Consider the following 23,742-nt stretch of genomic DNA (forward strand, 5'->3'; position numbering starts at 1 on the left):
CATAGTCCCAGGACTTAGAAAACCAAAAGAGGCAATAAAAAAGTTCATTGTATTTCTCCAATGACCAGGGATGATGAGCTTTTTTCGTGTGTTTGTTGGCCACATAAATAAATATCATCTCACACCAGTTAGAATGGCAATCATTAAAAAGTCAGGAAACAACAGATCTGGAGAGGTTATGGAGAAATAGGAATGCTTTTATACTGTTGGTGGGAGTGTAAACTATTTCAATCATTGTGGAAAACAGTGTGGTGTTTCCTCAAAGATCTAGAACCAGAAATACCATTTGACCCAGCAATCCCATTACTGGGTATACACTCAAAGGATTATAAATCATTTTACTATAAAGACACATGCACCTGTATGTTTATTGCGGCACAATTCATAATAGCAAAGACTTAGAATCAACCCAAATGCCCATCAATGATAGACTGGATAAAGAAGATGTGACACATATAAACCATGGAATACTGTGCAGCCATTAAAAAGGATGAGTTGGCTGGATGTGGTGGCTCACGCCTGTAATCCCAGCACTTTGGGAGACCGAGGTGGGCAGACCTTGAGGTCAGGAATTCAAGACCAGCCTGGCTAATATGGTAAAACCCCGTCTCTACTAAAAATACAAAAATTAGCCGGGAGGGTGGCAGGCACCTGTAGTCCCAGCTACTCAGGAGTCTGAGGCAAGAAAATTGCTTGAACCCAGGAGGTGGAGGTTGCAGATAGCAGAGATTGCGCCACTGAACTGAAGCCTGGGTGACAGAGTGAGACTTCATTTCAAACAAACAAACAAGGATGAGTTCATGTCCTTTGCAGGGACATGGATGAAGCAAATTAATACAGGAACAGAAAACCAAGCACTGCATATTCTCACTCATAAATGGGAGTTGAACAAAGAAAACACAAGGACACAGAAAGGGGAACATCACATACTGGGGCCTGTTGGGGGTGGGGGCCTAGGGGAGAGATAGCATTAGGAGAAATACCTAATGTAGATGACAGGTTGATGGGTGCAGTAAACCACCATGACATGTGTATACCTATGTAACAAATCTGCACGTTCTACACACGTATCCCAGAACTTAACACATAATAATTTTTAAAAGTTCATTATAGGCTTTGTTGTATGTGGTATTACACTAAATATGGCAATCAAGAAACATTCTTTTGTAATTTCTTTGATTTACAAACAAATTTCCTGGTTAACTGTTGAAAAAAAGAAACATATCCTCAGAGCAAGTACAGTACTACTTCAAAAGCATGAAGCATAAAGCCAAAGGCAATCTAGTGACATACCACCCCCAAAATGAAGTCTTCCTTTGGTATAGGCACAGGGTAAGAAAATTCAGTGAATATCTATAGAATTCTTCACCCTAGGTCCACAGAACATACATTTTTCTCACGATCACATTACACCTATTTTGAAAGTGACCACATAATTGGAAGTAAATCATTCTTCAGCATTTGCACAGCATTTCACAGACTTAAAAGAAATATTGGTTGGCTGTTTGTTTGTTATTTTCTTCCCTTATTCCTTCCTGTCTCTGCTGATAAGTACAATTATTGACATAAAAGAGGTTTTTAATACCTATTTTTAGACTGCATTCCAGCCTGGGCGACAGAGCAAGATTTCTGTTCTCTCTCCCCCTTTCTCTTTCTCTTTTTTTCTTTTAAAAAAAGAAATTAGTATTAAATATGTATATATATATATATATAAAATAAAAATATTTACAAAAATATAAAACAAAAAATAAAATATGCTATTTGGTTGTAATGCCCCCTTCAACATTTTGTTAAGAAATATTTCAAATATTAAAAAACAGAAATAATAGTGGAAAGAAAAAAGAAAATGTATGGTATTTGGCCCATCATATTCTTATACTTCTTCCATAGCAGACATTACTAATCAATCACAATATTATTTACTGCTAACCTTAGAGATCTGGCCTTGTAATACTTCTCAAACACATCAGCCCTAACAATCACCAAAACCTACTGGAGTTGGCGTAGAACTATTTGCCATCCTAGGCTTTGTACTAGGCCTATCAGAATTTGTAGAATCAATGGCTGCTGTTCTGGTTCAGGTTTCCTATGTAAGGAAAACAAAATCAAACAAAATACAGCTACAGCAATTCAAATACACAATCTTTCCAGCAAGGATTCTTAGATAGTTCACTTAAAAACAAATCCTCAATTTTTTAATGGCTCAGAAGACTGCTGCAGACCTTGTATGCTACATGTAGGTAATGATGGAACTGGAAGTATAGAGAAAAGTTCAAGCCTCAAACATTTACAGATGGGCAGAGCTGATTCAGTTGTAAGGACCTGTATCAGATTGGTTCCAGCTGAAACATTTGCTTTTCTTACTAATTGAAAAGTATATATGAAAATTGTCCAATACACTGTTGGTTGAAGAATGACTTAATACAATGAACTGTACTTTTTAATTGAAAGAACATTATATCTATAATAAATCACAAAAGAAAACTACTGCACTAATGTGTGGCATTCTATACCTAATGTTCTAAAAACGAAATGTTCTATTTGGCATGGACCTCAAAATTCATCATGTTCTAATTAGTCTAGAAGGCAACAGTACTACTTTATACACTGTAACCATTACACAACAAGAAGTGAGAGTCTTATATATGAAGTAAGGATTTTCAAATGAGCAGAAAATTGCTAAAAATGTGTTATAACAAATATGAATAGATATAATTTGATATTATTTAAATTAATATTTCATTTTGTAGAATAAAAATATTTATGAAAATAACAATGACCAAACACAATGTTGAAGAACTATAATTTATTTAGAAATAAATAAATGTAAGAAGTTGTTCCAAGTGTGACCATTTGCAATATCCTCAATATACTTTCTTATATTAATTTTCAAATTATACACACTTAATATATATATAATATGTTAGAATTTTTTTTCTGTATATTTATATAATTTATGTGTGTGTACATATATATGTGTGTAATTTGAAAATTACATATATGTTAACATATATACATATACACACATATGTGTGTGTGTGTGTGTGTATATATGTATAAAATCTCAAAGATCACCTACTAGCAAGAAGATGACACTACTAGTGACTAGTTTTGGAAAAATTAAACATGATAGTTTTTTTAAAATGAGCAAAACCACACACTTTAACATTGATTCCTGGGCAGGGAACATTAGGTATCTCATCTTCACTATCAAGCAAATTATTAAAAATTTCCCCCAAAACACATCATCCTTAAAGAATGCAGACACCATCAATTTTTTAAAAATGTCTAATAAAGTAGAGATTCTATATAACGGACATCCTAATTACAAAAGAAAATAAAGGAAACATATTCCTTAAAAGCATATGTGAAATCATGTTTAATAAAATACTGCTTTAAATAACTCACTTGGGTCTTTCTAAGGAATCCCTCAAGTAAGCAATCATTTCATGAAAATCTGAGTCCTTGAAGATCAGGAAAGGACCTGAGAACACAGTTGGGAAGCTCAGAAGGAGCTGCTAGGTCCACCCAGCTGCTGCTCTTCAGGGGCAAAGGCACTTTCAGAGACAACTCATTGTCTGGCACAGATTCTGCCTGCAAGATGGAAAGCACCTCCCTGGAACTGTGTCTCAGCCTGGCATTAGCAACCTGCTGCACAAAGCACCTTGGTTTCACCCCATGGACTAGTTCTTTCCCACAGTGGTGAAACCTGACTCTCCAAGGGTTCTCTGAGGCTTGGCTTCACCCAGATCATACTTGAAAAGCAACTTGGTTTTCTTTCACTCTACAGGTTCACAGCTTCAGAAGGATTACTGCTAGAAATGTACAAAACCATATTAAAGTTTTACTATCTACATTTAGATAGTCATTTTGGTATGTGAATTTTGTATAATCTTTAAACATTTTAATGTATTGTTTCAATGGTTGCTATCTTCAATCAGAGGAACTGAAACAAAAAAATTAAAATGAAAAATTTACTTTTTAAAACTGCAAAGCTAAATGAGTGTTGAAGAAATATAAAGGACTAAACTTCCAAATAATTAGTTTCAAGCTCTTATTATTTATGCTTCTAAAGATATTAAAACTTAAAACTGCAGTGCCAATTTGGGGGCATCCTGTCTCCCATAACCTTCTTTGGGTTCAAAGGTATTATTCCCTTCAAGTTAACGAACTTCCTTTGGTCAGCCAACATTGGTTGTTTTTCTTAAATCATCTTGATTTAAGATGAATATTTCATTAAAGACATGGTTTTGAGATATTTGCTGATAGAGCATTGTTTTCTAAAATCATGGTAAAAATTAAAATTCATATTGTTATTACTTTGCAATTGAGACAATTTTAACACTTCAATTTGCTATTTGATCATCTCATTCAGAAATCTCAACGAAAGAAAATGATCTCATTATCTCAATCATGTGGACAAACATCATCAAATGCATGCATTTGATTGGCCAACATATACAAAAAGACATATTGGGTATTTGGGTATTTATGATAGTGGTTTTCAAGATTTTTTTTTTTTTACTGTAACCCCAGTTGGAATTTCGTTTTGCAATCATGATCCAGGATATATATATATAAAGGTGTGTGTGTGTGTGTGTGTGTGTGTGTGTGTGTGTTTTCCCATTTTTTGAATGAAACAAACGTTTCAAATACATTTGATATACTCTAATACTTTTCTATTTTAGGCTCTTTTACTTAAAGTTTCTGTAGATTGTGACTTATGTTAATTCAAGGCCCACTGTGATAACAGGCAAGTTTGTAAAACAATAAACTAAGTATAATGGGTTAGTCAATATGCAGCAGGGTTACCACGTTAATCCTTCTATAATTTGTTTTCTGCAGTTTTAAAATTTAATAGATATAGAAAAGTAGGAGGAGAACAAAAGTGCTTCTCAAACTCCAAAGTGAACCCAAACTCCAATGCATATGAATTCCTCGGGGACCTTGTTTAAATGCAGATTCTGGGTTCAGCAGGTCTGGGCTGAGGCTCTAGACTCTATTTCTAATCAGCTCTTGGTGGTGCGTATACTGCTGGTCCAGGGGCACCACACTCTTGAGAAATGAGGGTATGGAAATCAGTCTGAGGAGATTGAGAGGAACAGACATAACAGAAATACAGAAATAACTGCATGGGACATGCCACCACCTTACAGCTAATGCTGCTGAAACAAGGGCCCTAACACAGGATATGTACAGCACACACAATGCAGCAAAAGAAGGCAACATCCAGTCAGTAGATCTCTCAGTGACATCGGCACCATCATAATCTCCTCCTCTGTGATCTTTTTTTTTTTTTTTTTTTTTTGAGACGGAGTTTCGCTCTTGTTACCCAGGCTGGAGTGCAATGGCGCGATCTCGGCTCACCGCAATCTCCACCTCCTGGGTTCAGGCAATTCTCCTTCCTCAGCCTCCCGAGCAGCTGGGATTACAGGCATGCACCACCGTGCCCAGCTAATTTTTTGTAATTTTAGTAGAGACGGGGTTTCACCATGTTGACCAAGATGGTCTCGATCTGTTGACCTTGTGATCCACCCGCCTCGGCCTCCCAAAGTGCTGGGATTACAGGCTTGAGCCACCGCGCCCGGCCCCTCCTCTGTGATCTTTATCCCATTTCCTTTCTCCATAATCTACACCTGTCCAAAAAAGTACAAGCAATGCAATCCTGTTTCTGATTGTTTGGAAGCTACTTAAAAGTGGATTACTCGAATATGTGGACAGCTACTAGACCAGGCAAAGCAGAAACAGGTTACAGAAAACCAGCAAAAGGGGATCCAAACAAAGACTGTGAAATATGTATTAACATTTTATTTAAGGAACTTAAACTGTGAAATTCACTTGTCAAAACGGTCTGTGTTCCTAAAAATACGTCTTAATGTGAAGAAGTAAATCCTATCATTCAAGGCATCATTTCATAATTCTAAATGACTTAGTTAGAATTACCAAACTAGGAAATGTTGAGCCAGTCATTGTAACTGTTTCTGGTACAATACTGGGTTTTTGTACTTTCAGTCTCCAGAATTTGAACTATGCATATATGGATAAAATAAAAATATTTTTAACTTTGAGGAAGCTGTCTTTTATGTCATCATTTTTTGTACGTATCTGGAGGGACAGAGAATGTATTGTTCACTACTATACCCAAGCAGGCATCTGGCACATATTTGGTGCTGAATAAATATCTGATAACAAAAGAATGAATGGATGAACATAATTTTAAAAATATGTTACATCTTACTACATACTTTCTTAGCTGATTTGCCATAACAGTATTAGCTTTATTGTACCAAGCAGAAACCTTTAAAAAGGAGGCAGAAGTGAAAAGTTGAATTCTTCAAATTGTAGTTGTTTACAATGCAGATGGGGAAAAAAGAGAAGAAAAGAAAAAAGGGAAAAGAGGGGAGAAGGATAGGAAGAGGCAGTGAGAGAGAGCGCGCAAGTGTAGGACAATGATTCCTGATTTCTGGGTGGAGTAGAGTATTGGCCCATGGAGCAGGAGGTGTGTCAGAATCAACTGGAGAAAATATTCCAGCTTTCTAGATTTGGAAATATCTCTCCTCACCCCATAAGGACTAGGATCATCATGATGAAGGAACAAGTATAACTGATAAAAAGCTTAGGGGGGCGATTTAGAACTAAAGTCTAAACACTGGTTTCCAACAGGTATGATTATGCCCCCAAGAGGATACTAGGCAACGTCTGGAGAAATTTTTGATTGTCATAATTGTGGCAGGGGATGGCGGAAGCAGTGCTAATAAGATCCAGTGGGAAGAAGCCAGAGATGCTGCTAAATATCCCACAATGCACAGGGCAGCCCCATCCCCCCACAAAAAAATTATGTGCTCTAAAATATCAACAGTTCTGAGGCCAAGAAACCTTGCTCCAAGGGAACACAGGACATGGTAGAGACAAGAATAGAAGCTATTAGGAGAAACAGAACGCACTCACCATGACCAACAGGCTGTCTCAGGTGGAAAATAAGGTTTCAGAGAATGAAGACAGTATGTGAGGAAGATGATGGGGCTGAGGAAGGCAGTGGGAGATCTGGCTGTGGCTCCTGTTTCAAGGGATTCCTCTTTAGTGATCCCAAATCAGTTGCTGGTGTGGTCAGCTTAGTGTTCCAGCTAAAAGGAGACCACTCCTCATGAGAATCATGCGAAAGTCCAAATGAGGCCAACAATCCTCAGGTGGAAGTGGGGGTTACAGGCTGCCCTGCTGGTAAGTGCCACTGGTGCCTTGACTATACTCCCATGGCACCATGTCAATGCCTATGACCTTGACTTCTGACTGCCAACACCTGCGTTCCTTTGCCTGGAGGATTGCTCTTGGCTGCCCAGGTGATGTTCCTGAAATGCCAGGGAATCATCTGCCTCTGGAGGCGGTCCCCAACAAATGCCTGACAGATTTTGGTAAGTAAATACCTACTCCCTTGCCTTTAGGATGGATCAACCATGAGACAAGCGTCGCATGCTGTATGAGTCTCCCAGTGTGACTAAGCTCCAGATGCCCACAATGCTTAACTGATTTGATAATGCCCACTTTACTGGCTGCTGTTCCTGCCAGGCTCTCCCCCAATTTCCTATTGGTGCTTTCTTTACCTCCCCCTAAAAATCACTTGCACTTGAATTTTCATCTCAGAATTTGCTTCTGGGGAGCCCAAAATGATGGCCAGTCTTTTGAAAGAATATGGAACTGGAAAGTACTTGATCCTCAGGTTCCTCTGATGTAAGAGCTCTCTGGGTCCACAGTATCCCTTCCCTTAGGAGGGACCTCAGGATTACTAGAGATTGGCCAATTTTTGCATCCCCAAGGTCCTGGGCTCAGACTCCTCAGAGGACCCACTTCTCTCAGACCATTAGAAATACAACTTCGGGGGCTGGGCGTGGTGGCTCACACCTGTAATCCTAGCACTTTGGGAGGTGGAGGCAGGCAGATCACGAGGTCAGGAGTTCAAGACAAGCCTGGCCAACATGGTCAAACCCTGTCTTGACTAAAAATACAAAAATCAGCTGGGTGTGGTGGTGTGCACTTGCAATCCCAGCTACTCAGGAGGTTGATTGAGCAGGAGAATTGCTTGAACCAGGATCCGGGGAAGCGGAGGACGCAGTGAGCCAAGATCATGCCACTGCACTCCAGCCTGGGCTACAGAGCAAGACTCCACCTCAAAGAAAAAGAAAGAGAAAAAAAAAGAACTACAACTTGAGGCACATTCCATTCTCTCTCATTAACAGAAGAAGCAAAACCACATCTTTTGCTCAAGGATGGCAGGGATCAAATGACTCTGGAGCACAAACATACTCCTTATTAGTCTCCAATGGCCCTAAAGTCAAACTTGTACAAGAACTCTAATAAGTAACAACACTTGACTCCAAGAAGAGACTCTTACTATAATTCTGGGAAGAGGCAAAGAAGAAGAGTGACACTGGCATTGTTCAAAGAAAACTTTAACAAATTGCTGGTGGGGATTTAAAACCACAAAAGAGCAAAAATGAAACAGTTATTTCAAAAAACTGCTAGACAATGAAGAGAAACAAACTATATAATAAAATCCCTTCATGGCAAAGTCCAGTCACTCATCTTCCAAGTAATAGAATTCTGAGATGCTAAAAATCTTAAGAAATAACAGGCCAGAAGAAAGCTAGGCATTGTGAAGGCTGCCACAGGAGCTCTGTGTCCAAGGGGTTCCTCCTATCAGTGAAAAGAAAATTTAAAAAGTGACGGAGCTTGACATTTTCTGAACAGTCTCACAATATCATCCCTGAAGAAACTTGAACCTGTCACCTAAGGAAGTTATTGCTGTCATACAAGTTGAAGAATCAGGTAGCCAAGCTCTGGGTCTTTTCACCATAAGCCATTCTTAACCAAGTTTCCTTACGAATCATCAGAGTGTGGATTTTTGCTTGGTTTCATCTTTGCAGAGAACATTCACTTTGGGGCCCTGAATTCTTGCCAACTTACTTGAGGAATTGAGAAGATCTTCTATCTCAGTTCTTATGTGTGTGGATGAGTTTCCTTTTTTTTTTTTTTTTTTTTAAAGGAAAAAGAAAACAACAGCAGAGCTTTTCTGCAGGGCAACCTATTCCCTTATTTATAATGCAGGACAGCAGGGCCTTGTAAGTGTATATTCTGGTTCATCTGAGGACACGCGGTTGCTCATTTTAAAATTAGATTCATCCTAATTATATGAAGAGCTTACTCGTGGTTGGTCAAAACATCAGGAAAGTATTACTCAGCACCTACCTGCTGGGTTCCTTCTAAACTGGACTGAACTTGTTTAACACACAGTCCTTGCCCTCTTAGAACTTAAAATCTAGCAAATAAATATCTCATTGACAAATAAGGGGTGTAGACACTGAACAGTGAAGGAATATAGATATATAGCAAGTGACTAAACATGTAATATTACCTGTGGACAAAGGGGTGAGGGAACCTGTTATTGGAGTGGCATGTTTCAGTAGGGCAGAACCAGAGAGAATTGTAATCTCAATCCTAATTTATCAGGGCAGGATTTCAAGAGCTCCTTGAATAAAGGATATTGGGAAATCAAACTGAAACAGAAGTGGGCAATAATATTCATTGGACTCCAAGGGACAGAAGTTTAAATATGGACTGTAAAAAAAATCAAGAACAAGGGAATCCTGAACAGGTAACTGAGCACCGTTATTCTTACTTTTTGCAAACCCTGAAGGTTCACTGACTTGGACAACTGACTAGAGAACACACATCTTTGAGGCTGAAAAATACTAGGTCATCTATAAAACAGAGATTGTGACCAATAAACAGATAATAATTTATTCCTGGCTAAGCAGTTTATAGCCATTATCTCATGTAATTTCTTCCACAGTGCTGCGAAGTAAATACCAACATTATTTCCATTGCAAAGATAGAGTGACTGAAGTTCAAAGAGATTAAACTTGCCAGAGAGACCATAGCTGGCAGGCAGCCAAGCCAAGCATCCAACTGAGTCTGGCTTTCAACGCAGGTGTAGATGCCTACCCTTCCCTTAAACACCACCTCCTGATTTCTTTCTCTTTCAAGTGTCCTATCTCCCAATCAAGCCAGGATGCAGGACCCCCAGCTTCCACCCTCTCACAATACACTCAGCCAGTAAGAGAAGGGGGTTTCTTTTCCCTGCTCTATGACAGAGCATTAAAATAGGACATCACTGGAGCCCACTACTGTGGGATATGCTGAGTCCTAGAGACCGCAATCACAGACCAGAAATAAACTGGGGATTGAGAGCATTATTACTCACCTATTATGGGATATTAATAGTTGGCTAGATTCTGGACCTGACAGACATTATCAGAATCAACTCCTTAATATTGCAATTTTTAATTATCAAAAATATTTAAAATCAGCAATAGGCTTGTGAGGTGGAAGACAGCCTTATCCAGTCAAATATAAAGGCATATGTTGTTTATATTTCTTTTATATGTTCTCAGCATGATACTTCTTATTATTGGTTAGTCTTAATAATCTAAAATGTATGTGTCCTTTGTGTCTCTTCTTAAAATATTATTAATAATAATAAAATGATAATGTTTCCAAAAAGGTAAAATATGCATAGTTAGAAGAAAAGATTTTATTTGTTCTTTTTATTTACCTCACTTTTATTATTCATGCCCCTCATATTTCTTGCATTTCTATAGACCTGGCTGAGTATTTGATAAAACACACTTATAATTTGAGACGAAAACAAGCAAATTTTCTTTTGGACTAGAAAAGAGTGTGTCTCATTATAGTAAGAAATTATAGAGTAAATACCAGGTTAAATATTAGGAAAATTCGTATTTTTTAAGTCAAGATATTATGTAGAGTCATTTATTTAAACAATCTAAAACTTTCATAAAATTATTCCACGAAAAATCGCTTCAGTACCTCTGTCAACATACCAAGAACCAGCTCTGGCTTTTGTTTTCTAACATCTCTATTTTAAATTTTAGTTCTCTTTAAAATAATAAGAATGTTAATAATGTGTTGACAATGATATGAGGATTCATCAGCAAGTTCCCAACACTCTTTGTATAGTATGAACCACATAGGTTTATCAAGGAAATAAAAATGATGGCCAAAGACAAAAAGGTAAAACCAGGTCTAGCAAGGTTAAAGATGACCCCCTAAGGGTGAGAAGGAAGTAGGAAAACAGAATTAGGTCAGATAGGAGGGCTGTATGGCACAAAAAGATAGAACTTAGCTACCTCATTGAATTAAAAAACAGTAGCACAGTGTGGCAAAGACAACCCACTGCTCACCAAATTCTTGCCCTCCTTTCCACAGTATAAAGACATCACTGAAAAGCAGCTTCCCAGTAGGGACTATATTTTCATCCCATCCCACTTCATTTAGGTGAGGGACATGTGATTTGTTCTCACCAAGAGAATGTGAACAAAGTGATTATGTGTTTCTTCCAAGCCAAGGTGGTTAAGACATCAGCATACTTTTCACTTTCTGGTTCCTCTTTCAGTGGTCTGATGCAATGAGCCCATGACCTGGGAGCCATGTCCCGAAGATGGAGGAACCCAAGACCAGAGGAACCCCTGAATCACTGTGGAGCAGAGCCATCAGCCAATCAGGAACAGCAATTTTCAACTTACATAAATGAAAAATAAACTTCCATTTGTTTGAGCCACTGTTCATTTTGTATTTTATTTTTGAGTGTGGATGGTGTTTTACTAACCAATATATCTGGCAAGAAAATGAAAACATCTCAATCACTTGAATTAATGCATATAATTTACTTTCGCATGGAATTTGATAGAATCTGAGAGTTTTAACTCTAGAGTCCTGTCATCAAATTACAGTACCTACTTGCCATAAATGGCTGTTGAATTAAGATATGTTGCAAGTGTAAAATACACACCAGATATCAAAAGGAATTTCACTTGGAAGAAAGTGAAATATATTCTTAATATTCTTATAATGATTACATGTTGATAATATTTTAAATATATTAGGTAAAATAAAATATAGTATTGAATTTAACCTTACTGGTTGCTTTTTTCTTACTTTTAATGTGACTACTAGAAGAATTTTAAATCATATATATGGCTCACATTCTATTTCTATTAGACAGTGATGGGCTACCCAGGGTTAATAAACTGCAGCCTATCACCTGTTTTGTAAATAAAGTTTTATTGGTACACAGCCACACCATTTGTTCACATATTGTTTATGGCCATTTTTCTACTACAACGGCAGTAGAATTAGTAGTTTCACCAGAGACTGTGTCCTGAAAAGCCTAAAATATTTATGATATAGACTGTTATAGATAATGTTTCCCAACCCCTGGGCTAAAGATAACTTTGAGATTATCTAATTATCTACAAGTATCATTTTATGACTAAAAGTTAAAGCTCAGAAAAGCCAAGAGACTTGTCCAAAGTATTTTTATTCTTAATGTGGCGATATTTCCATAAAGCCACCCATTCCTGCACTCATTCATTCACTCATTCATTCATTCATAGTCTTCACCCATTTCTAATCTTGATCATTCAAGAAATAAAATCCCCATCAGAAAATAACTTAACATTAAATATGAAAAACACTTCACACTAAATAATGAATCTCAACACAACAATGTCAATGCCATTTCAATGTAGTCATATAGAAATATATTTCTGTCAGAGGAGCTGTACATACAGTGGCAGAGAAGCCCTTGAAGTAATATTCAACTATGAATAGGCTGTGAGATGGTCTTTAAATTAAGCTCCACTTGAAAACATTTTAAAGAGAATCTATCATGTAATCTGCTTTCAAATTAAACTTGAAATTCCCCCAAATGTAGAGCTAGCTTGCTAAAAATATTCATTATTGGAATTAAATTAGAAAAATTTTGCCACATCTCAGAGAAAGTGAAATCTGTTCCCAGAGACATCACAGCAATATATAACTGCCTCGGCTCCAGCAGGCATCATCTCTCAGTGGACTATTCTAAGAGTCTCTAACTGGGCTCATCACCTCCAGTCTCTCTCCCACTCAAGACCTATCCCAAAGAACTCTTCTAAAATAAAAAATCAGATTTGCTGAACATTCTTAAGTCTCTTCAAGCTATCAAGACAAAGTCAATCTTCCTTATTGTGCCCAGGAAAGTCCTCGCCATCTGGCTCCTGCCTGCTCCCATGGCCTCATTTATAGTCCTTTGCACATGAGTCAGGCTGGGCTCCTTACAATTTTCCAAATGCTTCATACTTTTACTTTCACTTCATATGCATATCGTGTTTGTTTCCACCTAGAACCCTCCTACCCCTATGTGTCCCCACAATGTACATTGTACTTAACTATGTCATAGGACTTATGAATATTATAATTGCCTACTAAAGTATTAATGCTACCACTACTACAAGTAGCTAATATAGAAATACTTGACTACGAGTCAAGAACTACATTATTTCATTTAATCTTCACATTATAGATGAGGAAAACGAACACATGCAATGAAGCCAGGTGAAACCAGAACACAAATCCACCTATTTCTCACTCCACTAGCCCAATTCTTAACCTCTACACCAGTTGTTCTTAATGGGGGCAGTTTTGCCTCCCAGTAGACATCCAACAATATCTGGAGACATTTTTGATGGTCACAACAAAAATGGGCGGTAGGAGCTATTGACAGCTAGTGAGTAGAAGCCAGCAATGTTGCTAAACATCCTATAATATACAGGACAGCCCTCCACAGCAAAGGATTATCTGGCCCCAAATACCAATAGTGCAGAGGAATTACTGGCTCAAAATGCAAATAGTACCTCAACTGAGAAACACTAGTCTACACTAAATCACCCCCAATAGATTGCCCCAAAAGTTTCTGAGCAGCTCATCAATGCAACAAGGATTTTTAAATGCTCTCCCATGGTGCCTTGGCACCTATTATTGTGTCTAGGACCTGACAGATGCCCCATGAATTTGTGACCAATGGACAAACTCCAGAAGAAAAAAATTACTTATTATAAGGCTTGGTTTTTGTGGCAACTTCAATAAAGAGAAATAGAAAGAAACACACATTTTTTATCAATAATACATGAATGCGTGTGCAGTATATTCTAGAGTATGCCTTCACTTTAGCAATACCTTATATTTATGAACCTATAGCGTGTGAGATAGATTAATAAACCAGACCCCTAGGATTTTTTTTTTCACACAGCCTCAGGAGGATGAGATGCTTTTCGAATCCCTTCTAACTGCCACATTACAGGGCAAATGCATACGTTCATAATCTACATAGGTCATAACTTAAATTGTTTCAAAAAATATTTTCTGTGTAAGTTTCCCTTGGTTCCTTTTGTTTTAAAGAAAAATAACACAATGACTAAACAACCTTATTCTATTCCCTGCTGTAGCTACAATTCAGATGCAAATACATTATTCTAGATCTCCAAATGTTGGAAGTATAGCAGAAATTGCAGTGAAGCCTAGGTAATTGTTGTTTTTTTTTTTTTTTTTTTTTTGAGACAGAGTCTCATTCTGTCATCAGGCTGGAGTGCAGTGGCACGATCTCGGTCCACTGCAACTTCTGCCTCCCAGGTTCAAGCTATTGTTCTGCCTCAGCCACCCAAGTAGCTGGAACTACAGGTGCTCACCACCACGCCCAGCTATTTTTTTTTTTTTTTTGTATTTTTAGTAGCGATGGGGTTTCACCACGTTGGCCAGGATAGTCTTGATCTCTTGACCTCGTGATCCACCCCCCTCAGCTTCCCAAAGTGCTGGGATTACAGGTGTGAGCCACCGTGCCTGGCCAAGTCTAGGTAAAATTCTAAAAGTAAATTTAGAAATACAGCAGATATAAACCATTCTCCAGCTTATGTAAATTAATACATCTAAACATCAGAAAGAAAGTCAAGAAAAGATTATGATTATAATGTTTTCAAAGGAACAGAAATGAGGCAGGACTTTTACATTGTTGCAAAATACTTCAACAATGGGTAGTATTAACCAGTGGTGTATACAAGTTGTTGTATATAAGGTGTGTGTGTGTGTGTGTGTGTGTGGAGAGAGAGAGAGAGAGAGAGAGAGGGAGAGAGACAGAGAGAGAGAGACAGAGAAAGCAAAAAGGTTCTGCTGTGGTGCTAGATATACTCATTTGATATATCACTTTTTATGAAACGTACTGAAAGGTTAAAACATATGAGCCTGATTTTTTAAAAGTATGATGTAGTGAACTGTTCCTCACAACCTATTGTGCTGAACTTTTGCCTTTTGTCTCTTGAGGGTTTACACACACACACACACACACACACACACACGGAGTACAATACAGTGATCAAACAAATTTTGCTATCTGCCCTCCCCATTCTTGGACATTTATCATTCAGACTAGTATAAAAATAGGCTCTGAAAGCTTTTACATCAAGTCGTTAAACTCAAGATTTCCCAAACGTAATTGAGCTTAGAGTAAAATAAACAAATAGAGTAGTAAAAGAAGTAAAAAGTAATATAAGACCAGCATCTGCCAAGATATTCAGGAGCAAGTAGAGGGGACTGAAAACAATGACGGGGTTTGTGGCTTGGGACATCAAGGTGACTGTAGCATTTCTCACTGTGATTTAGAAGGTGAGCATGGGAATCACAGCAGAAGCCAGAGACAAGCGGTGCTTTTTCCACTATATCTGAGAACATGACACACACTTGTCACAGAGACAGACTCTGCATGTATGGACATGCCATTGGTAAGACGTTTATGCACTTAAGATAGAAATGTGAAAAAAGGTGGCCAAGCCCAAGGAACATTATGATTGTTAGCATCAATCATTCTTTTCTGAGCACCTGCTTTGTGTAGACATTGATGAAATCAGGAAAAAGAGTCCCAAGAGAAACAAATTATAAAGGGAAGAAGTATATCTGAACCATTCTGAGAACGAACAAACACCATGTCACAAGAGTTAGAATACTCAACAGGTTCCTGAATGCCAGGGTCATAACACCATGACTATCTTCTCAACCTTCCTCATCATAAACATTCCTGAGCCTCCAGAGGAGTCAAGTAAGTATATTCCCAAATAAAGAAGACACGCCTGCAGTCAATCCGCATTCCTTTGTCCATCATGACTTTCTTATAAATGCCTAAACTTTTAATAAACTTGTCACTCATGACTTTCTTATAAATGCCTACATTATTGATCACAGAAGAGAGGCCATGACTCCCTGAAGACCCTCTTTTGGAAGCAGGAAGTTGAATGAGCAAATCACTCCAGACCAATCCTTTCCAAATTATTTATGCCTCATCTGCAATCCACTCTTAAAACACAAACGCACATATGTATTTAGGTGTTTGTGCATGTATACATATGATAAGGAATAAACTATGTATAGTAGTTGTTAAAGCAGGATTAGGAAAAATAAAAATTGGATAAAATATGCAGATCAGGAAGACAAAAGTGAGTTGAGCTATGTAAGCCACAAGCTTCTTCATTGTGATGAATTGGACCATGAATTTGCCTTCTGGGTTTTTTAACAAAAATCTCTAAATCACAGTTGTCCCAGAAGATCTGAGATAGGTGTCAATGACTTGCACACTGTCCATTGTTCAGTAATTTTCAAAGAACTAGAATAAACTATTCAATATTTCTCAACGGCTAAAAAAATACTTCAAGATTCTGCACTGCCTTAAATGAATGAGTAGTAACTGGAAAACAGATTTAATAGACACCAGGCCCTGTCTGACAAATACCAAATAACTGCTTGCTTTTAGCAAATAAACAAGTAAGATAATATCACAAAGGGTTTTTGTTAAGTTCCTTTAAGTTATTTTGCCATAACAGTTTTTTTTAATAAAAATATTGCTTCTTAGGATAATTTTAAACCTATTGATTGATGTTGGTCAAACAATAAAATCAATTGAATGATTTTAGTGGTTAAAGATTTAAACCACTATACCAATATCATTTAATGTCTGGTAAGCACTGACCAGCAGACAGTATAAGGTTATATCTTCTTGCAAAAGACTCAAGTGCAGATATTCTGGGTTGTTACAGGTAGATCTGCCTTCTGTGCAAATGTAATGTGTCTGAGGCAAGAGAGATGAGCCCTATTATCAAGCACATCTACATCCATCAGAAACATCGTCCAGGTAGTATATCATATTGTTAGGACTGACTGTCATGATGGAAAAGCTACAGTATGGTTCTCAGGACAGTCAAGGTTCCTAGGCCCTAATTCCAGATTCCTCTGATTTGCTATTTGGAAAAGATCCTTAGGTTTACAGCAGAACTCAGTTTCTCAACTCAATAAAAACAGCACAGCACAAGAAGAGCTGCCAGTACATAAAGACTTCAAAGCCCCTTGAAATTAGGACAGTAGGGACCAAATAACATTAGCATTGAGCATAGATCACTATTCTAGATGTCAGCTGGCCAGATTCCTGAGAGGAAGGTATGGAAATATATTACTTGTGACTCAGTGATTTGGACACTCCCCCCCAACTTGTTTAAATGCCAAAATGGACTAACAGGTTTGGGAACTTAAATTGGAGAGTGAACATTTTAAATCAGAAACTCACCAGCCTAAATATATTCAACTCCCCTACTACTTGGATACAAGAGATTCTTGAGTGAGTCTTGCTGGAATTTACATTAATATTAATTCACATTAATGTAAGGGCTACAGAAATCACAATCACCTCCTCAGATATAAAATAACAATTTTTGGGGGGCCGTATGAGATACTCCAGTAGGTGTATCCATCTCCCCACAATGGAGACAATTTCAGAATCCTTTTGTATAAATATGTTGTCTCTTAGGTCACTGGGCTTCATGCTAAACTGAAAAATGGCTAGTGGGGCCAGTTACATAGTAGGTACATAAATATTTGTAGACTGAATGAGATACCAATCAAAGAATCAATATGACTTTAAATAAAGCAAGGAGTTAGCTTGCCATCAATTGCTCAACCAGCTTTGACACTAGAACAAGCCCTTCAAGCAAAACAGTCAGCTGTGATCTGAACATATGATGCAATACAGGCAGCAAACATTCACTCTGGACAAATCCAAGTCCACATATGACACTTAATACCAACCCACGAGGGAAAGAGAAGCACTGCCCTTTCTACCCTTCCATTCATTCTTCCAACGGTGTTTCACCTGTGCCCATGTACCAAGCTCTTTGCTAGGCTCTGGGGAGTCAAAGATGAATAAACCCATGCATAGTGCCTCGTCACAACTTAAGAGATGGGAACAGAAACCAACTACCCTGCAGGGTAGTAAGAGCGATATAGACTGAAGCATCAGGGGTCACATGTTCAGGGATGTTTATGGCCATAGGGTCATTTTCAAGTACCTGGTTGTCCTGTCCTCTTAAATTGCTCTAATCAAAAGTGTGGCTGAGACTCTGGATATTTGGGAAAATTAGCTTACAGAGCATGTTACCCAATCTAGGTTTCCTGAGCTTTATTTCTGCATTGAGGTTTATCCCCAGAATCTCCACTGATAGGACATAGTACCTCAGGCCCCCTACAAACATACTGGCTTACTTTTCACCATTATGTCTTCTGCATTTTTTTTCCATTCCAGAGTTGGCAAAAGACAGGACCATATAAAGAACCTAACTTCATTTTCTGTAGAATTGAAGTTCAAGTATTATCCATGATATAATTTGATATTTCATATGAGTAAATACTAGTTTGCAAGCACCATGGCAGGCACTCTACATGTGCCATCCTTACAAGTTTAATGCATGCCACCTCCAGACCCCCTTTTTTCTGTTAACTTGGCTACTACTAAGAAGCTCAAAGCCAAATTGAGTACTCTAAAGCAGTAGGCACTTAGGATTGCAGTTTAATTATCTTCCCTCCTCTACAAGATTTGATCTTTCTTCCCTTCCCATTTTTAACAGTCTTATTTTGTGGGATTTTTTACTATGCATTTACGCAGACACACTTACGAAAGCTGATACTCTATACACAAAAACAAGTCACCATAATCTTCAATTATAATTTCCTTTTGCTCTCAACTTGGAAGAGTTTCTAATAACTAATGAATTATCTGAATAACTAATTTGAAGATGACTCCTTCAATATTATGCTCTGCTCACTTGAAAACTCAGATAATCCAATATTTCCCACCATCATTTGGTTCAGAATACTTTTATGAAGGGGCAAAAGGGGGCAAAAAGAGAGGCTGACTGACCTAACTAATAACATATAATAACTATCGGGTTATTTTCAAATCTATCACCAAAGGTTATTTATTTCTAGCTTGTGTAAGATCCTGACCATTGCATTTTGCCCCTTCCCCAAACACCACTTTCGCAGCCCAAATTGTACCACCATGCACTGGTTGGTCCACTTAAGGCTGCCATTACCAGAGGCACTTCCAGGACCTGCTAAGTGAGAAGACACTGCTATCACCCAGTGATGTCTAGGCCCTGGTATTTCACTCTTAGCACTGACAATGGTTCTGGAACTCATAAAGATTCTGTCAAAATTCAGGGAGTTGAAAGTCAATGTCTTCCGGGGATCAAGGTAACATGTAAGAAAAACTGCTGCTGAGGATTTCCATGTACTCAAGGCAAATGCCCTTAGGAGGAACTCACAGAAATAACTCTTTACATAGTCACTACACAGAATGGAAGGCAAGCGTTTATGTCAAAGAGAGAGAGAGAGAGAGAGAGAAATAAACAAAGAGTGAACCGTATAAGTATGGCATGTGTGCAACACACAAACACACACACACACAGCACAGATCTTGGCATTCCCAGCTGGTACCCACTTAGGATGCATAGTCAGATATTTTTGAGAACATAATACTTGGATGCCATCATTCATTTATTCACCAAAGATTTATCCAGCACCTACTATGTGCCAAGAATTGTTCTAGATGCTGAAAATAAGAGTGAGTGAGGCAGTCAAGAGTCCTGTGCTCATGGACTCTATATCCTAGGCAAGGAAACAGGTAATCAACAAACATCAATTGAAATGAACAATTCATACTGCAAATACAGTTGAGGAAAGAAAAAGAAGAACAAAATAAACAAACGACAACAACAAAATAAAACCAGTGTGATGGGTCTGAAAAGGAATGAGGGACTGCCTTTGCTCAAGTGGTCAGGGAAGGGCTAAGAAGGTGCCACATAACCTTACACTAGAATGAGAAGACCAGGCTGAAGACCAAACACCTTTACTCTGATTTCCTTCAAAAAGATGGGCTTACTAAAAAAAAAGAAACATCCTATACTATTTGTGGCTCCACACAACTCATGCTTTAAACAACTGCAAAAACCCCAGGAAAGGAAAGGAATCCACAACTTTCTCTGCTCTTAAGGCAATGTTAAGAAATCCCCTTTACCAAAGATAATGGATAAAAAAGAAGTTGTCTTAATTCATCTCTAATTATGGCAGAATTTACTACAAGAACTGAAAGGATAGACATGGAATATTCATTCCTCTTTGTAATGTCAGTTGCTTTATGGGACAATATTCCAATGTCAATAAAAGTATACCTTTGCATTGTAATGCCAACAGGAATTATTTCACTAAAAAAAAAGTTCTGTAGCTATACTCAGTATTATTTACTTTCACCGGCTATAAAATAAAGCCAAATTGTATTTACTAGCAGATGGTCTCATTTCCAATATATAATAAACCTCCAAAATTAGGTAAAAATAGATTCTGTTATATTTCTTTAACATGCACAAATAATAAATGATTGTTCACCAATGCCTTTGTATGAAATACACCAAACAAATCACTTGGTACTGAATTTGTTTGACTCAATTAAAACAGCCACCTAGCATGAAAACATCCTAAAAACATCAACTGCTTCAAATATTTAGCACTGAAACACGTTTTTCATTGTTTCCTAGCCTCTGACTTATTTCAGAATTAGAAACAATTAAGCAGAAGTGAATTGGGGAGCAGGTCAGTCACTGGATATTCAGAATGAATCATGAACATGTTGACTAAAATGCAATTTTTATTTCTTTGTGTGCAGTGCATGCTACACATTCTTACAATTAAACTGAACTAAGGCTAAATAATGTGAAGATTGGCCAACAGGTCTACATTACCAATGCATTTATCATCATATAAATTGCTCTGCTTGGTATTAATACCCTGTGTAAGCAATGCTTAATTTCTTGAACTTCAAAACAGGTCTTTAAAACTGAATCTGACTAGTACCCAAGACCAATAACATGCTGAGGAAGAATGTATTTCAAATGCGTTTACTGATTACGCAGTGTTTGAATCTTCAAAAATCCTAACTGTATGTGGAGAAAGGAGAACGGAGAGTCTGAACTTGGCTGTTCAGGTAAACTCTTCCCTTTCTTTGACTCACTTTATGAATTATTATGCTTCTAGATCCTTCTTTTAAAATTTTCCATTTGGGGAAACTTGTACATTTAATCTTAAAAAAAAAAAACTCATCTCATATCCTCCCTCTCCTCTCCTTAAAATAAATTAGAGGGCTTAAGAATTAGCGCTAATAATAACCCCACAATGGTCATTGGGAAATCCTCCCCCCAAAATGACAACTGCCGCTAACAAGGACAAAATCCACTAAGAATGAAAATTCCCCAAATGAGTCCTTCTCCGAGGGGGTGGAGGTCACACAGCTGGCAAAACTGGTATCACAACCAATTCGAGGCGACCCAGAGGAAGATGCTACGCCAAGAGAAGCAAAGCAAAGGAGCGCGACCCAGGAGGCTAGCAAAATCCCAGCCGAGCCCCCAGGAGGCGGAGAGAAGCCCAGTCGCCAGGCACCGGCCACTGCGCACGCCAACATTCAGGATAATTCTCCTTTCCAAGCCCCAGAGTTCCGGGGCAGGCGAAAAAGGGGGGATGGGAGACCCACAATCCCTTTAACCCTCCCCCCTGTGCCTGCAAACCTTTTCCGAACCCCCGTGTCACACAACTTCCTCATCACGGAAACTTCCACTGGGTTCGGCGCTGAGGATGCCAAACTCCATTTCACAAGGAACATGTCAACAGCTGGGCTTGGGGTTTGAGGAACAGAGCCTCTGCGATTGGAGGGGGCCCCCAGCCACCCTGTTCCACCAATGTCCACACTGTGGCTCGCAGCCTGCCGCCGCGCAGTGCCCGAACACGAGAGGGCACCTCCTCCCAGATCCGGGGCGCAGAAGCCCCGCGGAGGCAGGTAATCGGGCTAATGACACCCCCACCACCCACGCCCGCCCGCCCGCGCGCGCTACGCTTTGCTGCCTGCACCCCTCCGGGTTCCTGCGACACCCCGTCACCATCCCGCCCACCCTGTGGACAGTTGGAACTGTCGCCCCCTCCTCCCCTCACCCCGCTGCCTCCGCGCTGTCCTCTAGACAAATTACCAGTGCCCTGGAGCCGGTTGGGTTGAGCGCCCCTGACAGGGGAAGGTAGCCTGCGGGCCCTTGCCCCGAGCCCGCGGAGCAGGAGGTCTCTTTTCCAAGCGCACTCACATTATTCATGCAAAGTTAATCCCCGCCGCGTCACGGCCGCCCGCCCGAGGATGTGCGCCTTCCTTGGCCAAGCCCCGCAGTCTCCACCCTCCTCCGCCCCCTCCTCCCGGCGGCGGGGTCCCGGGGAGCGCCGGCGACTGGGCGTCGCGCGAGTCCTGCAAAATGTCAACTCCTTGGGCGGAGAGGCGGCCGCAGCCAGGGCCGCGCTGGACCTCCCCGGTCTCTCCACTTTTATAGGCGTAGGAAGAGAGTGTGGCCGGGGCACCAGAGTCCCCGCCTCTCCGGGTCCCCCGCGTGCCCGGCCCGCCCCGGCCCGCTCCCCAGACGCTGCTTACTCTGGGCCCGGGGCGCCTGCTCCGCGCCGAGTCTGCGAACCGGTGACCTGGTTTCCCTTCAGCCCTCCCGGCGGTCCGACTCGCGCGGCGGCGGCGGCGGCCAAGAGCAGGCAAACCCGGCTCCGGCAGGGGCGCAGCGAGGAAATGGCCTCCTGGCCGCACACCCCGCCGCCGCCACCGCCCCGGGCTGCCCGGCCAGCACAGACGCCCCCTACCAGGCTCGGGGCCCGCGCTCCGACGCGCTCACAGCGCCGGGCTTGTGGACCCGGACCCGGACACCCGGCCCTACGCACTCGCCATTCCGGGGCCGGCTGCTTCCGCACCTGCCTTCCCAGGTGTCGGCGCTTCCCCTTCTCCTAATCCGGGCCGTGCCCTCCCAAGTGTGGTGAAGGTGCTGTGGGTTTGGTGGCCGCGTGTCCACCCACCCGATGGCCTGCGCGCGTAGGTGTGGGTTTGGTCGTCATCACTCTAGTTGGAGAAGAGGAAAGAATGGGGGGCGAATGACACGGGACCCGCGGGCGAGTCTTCCAGGAGCACGCTCTGGCCTTCTGTGCCCTGCCCGACCGGCGCGACCCGTGCCACCGCGCTCCTCCCTCCGCTCTCAAACCACTTGTGGCGCGTGTCGGGAGGACCCGGCGTTCTGGCTCCTGCTCGGGCCTCCTCAGGCCCGGCCATCTGGCGGCTCTCTCACCACCACCGCCACTCGAGAATGGAAGTTTGGGACATGCCTGGCTTGCCCTTAAGAAGGACACCCCCACCTCCATAATGCATATCGTGGGAGAGGTGCGTTCAGGGCTGAGACACTTCACACGTCCCAGAAGGGCCGCCCTATAAATTTGTCTTTGCCCTGGAAATGTACAGATAAAATCAGAAGACAAAAATAATGTATACTTTTGAAGAAAGAGTCCTTTCCTGGGCTAATATAGGTCTTTCCAATGCCCTGACCTTAAGTCCTGGATGCCAGGAAGAGACTTGCTTTCTGAGCTAGAAGGATACTTGGAAAATACCGAGTCGCCAGACAGCGAAAA

General features: G+C 40.2%; 1 protein-coding gene across 17 annotated transcripts in view; it reads right to left on the reverse strand.

The window, feature by feature from the left end:
• THRB (thyroid hormone receptor beta) overlaps positions 1-23,425 on the reverse strand; it is a 388,999-nt gene extending 365,574 nt beyond the window's left edge. For 5 of the 17 annotated variants that reach the window (XM_035277788.3, XM_035277790.3, XM_017965896.4 and 2 more), the window contains exon 1: positions 22,272-22,584. The gene's annotated coding sequence lies outside the window, so the exon portion shown is untranslated. The other 12 variants (XM_078354405.1, XM_008983911.5, XM_078354408.1 and 9 more) reach the window with 7 other exon arrangements.
• Between the last annotated feature and the right edge of the window lie 317 nt (positions 23,426-23,742).

This window comes from Callithrix jacchus, chromosome 17, assembly GCF_049354715.1.
Source record: "Callithrix jacchus isolate 240 chromosome 17, calJac240_pri, whole genome shotgun sequence".
Classification (NCBI taxonomy): Eukaryota; Metazoa; Chordata; class Mammalia; order Primates; family Cebidae; genus Callithrix; species Callithrix jacchus.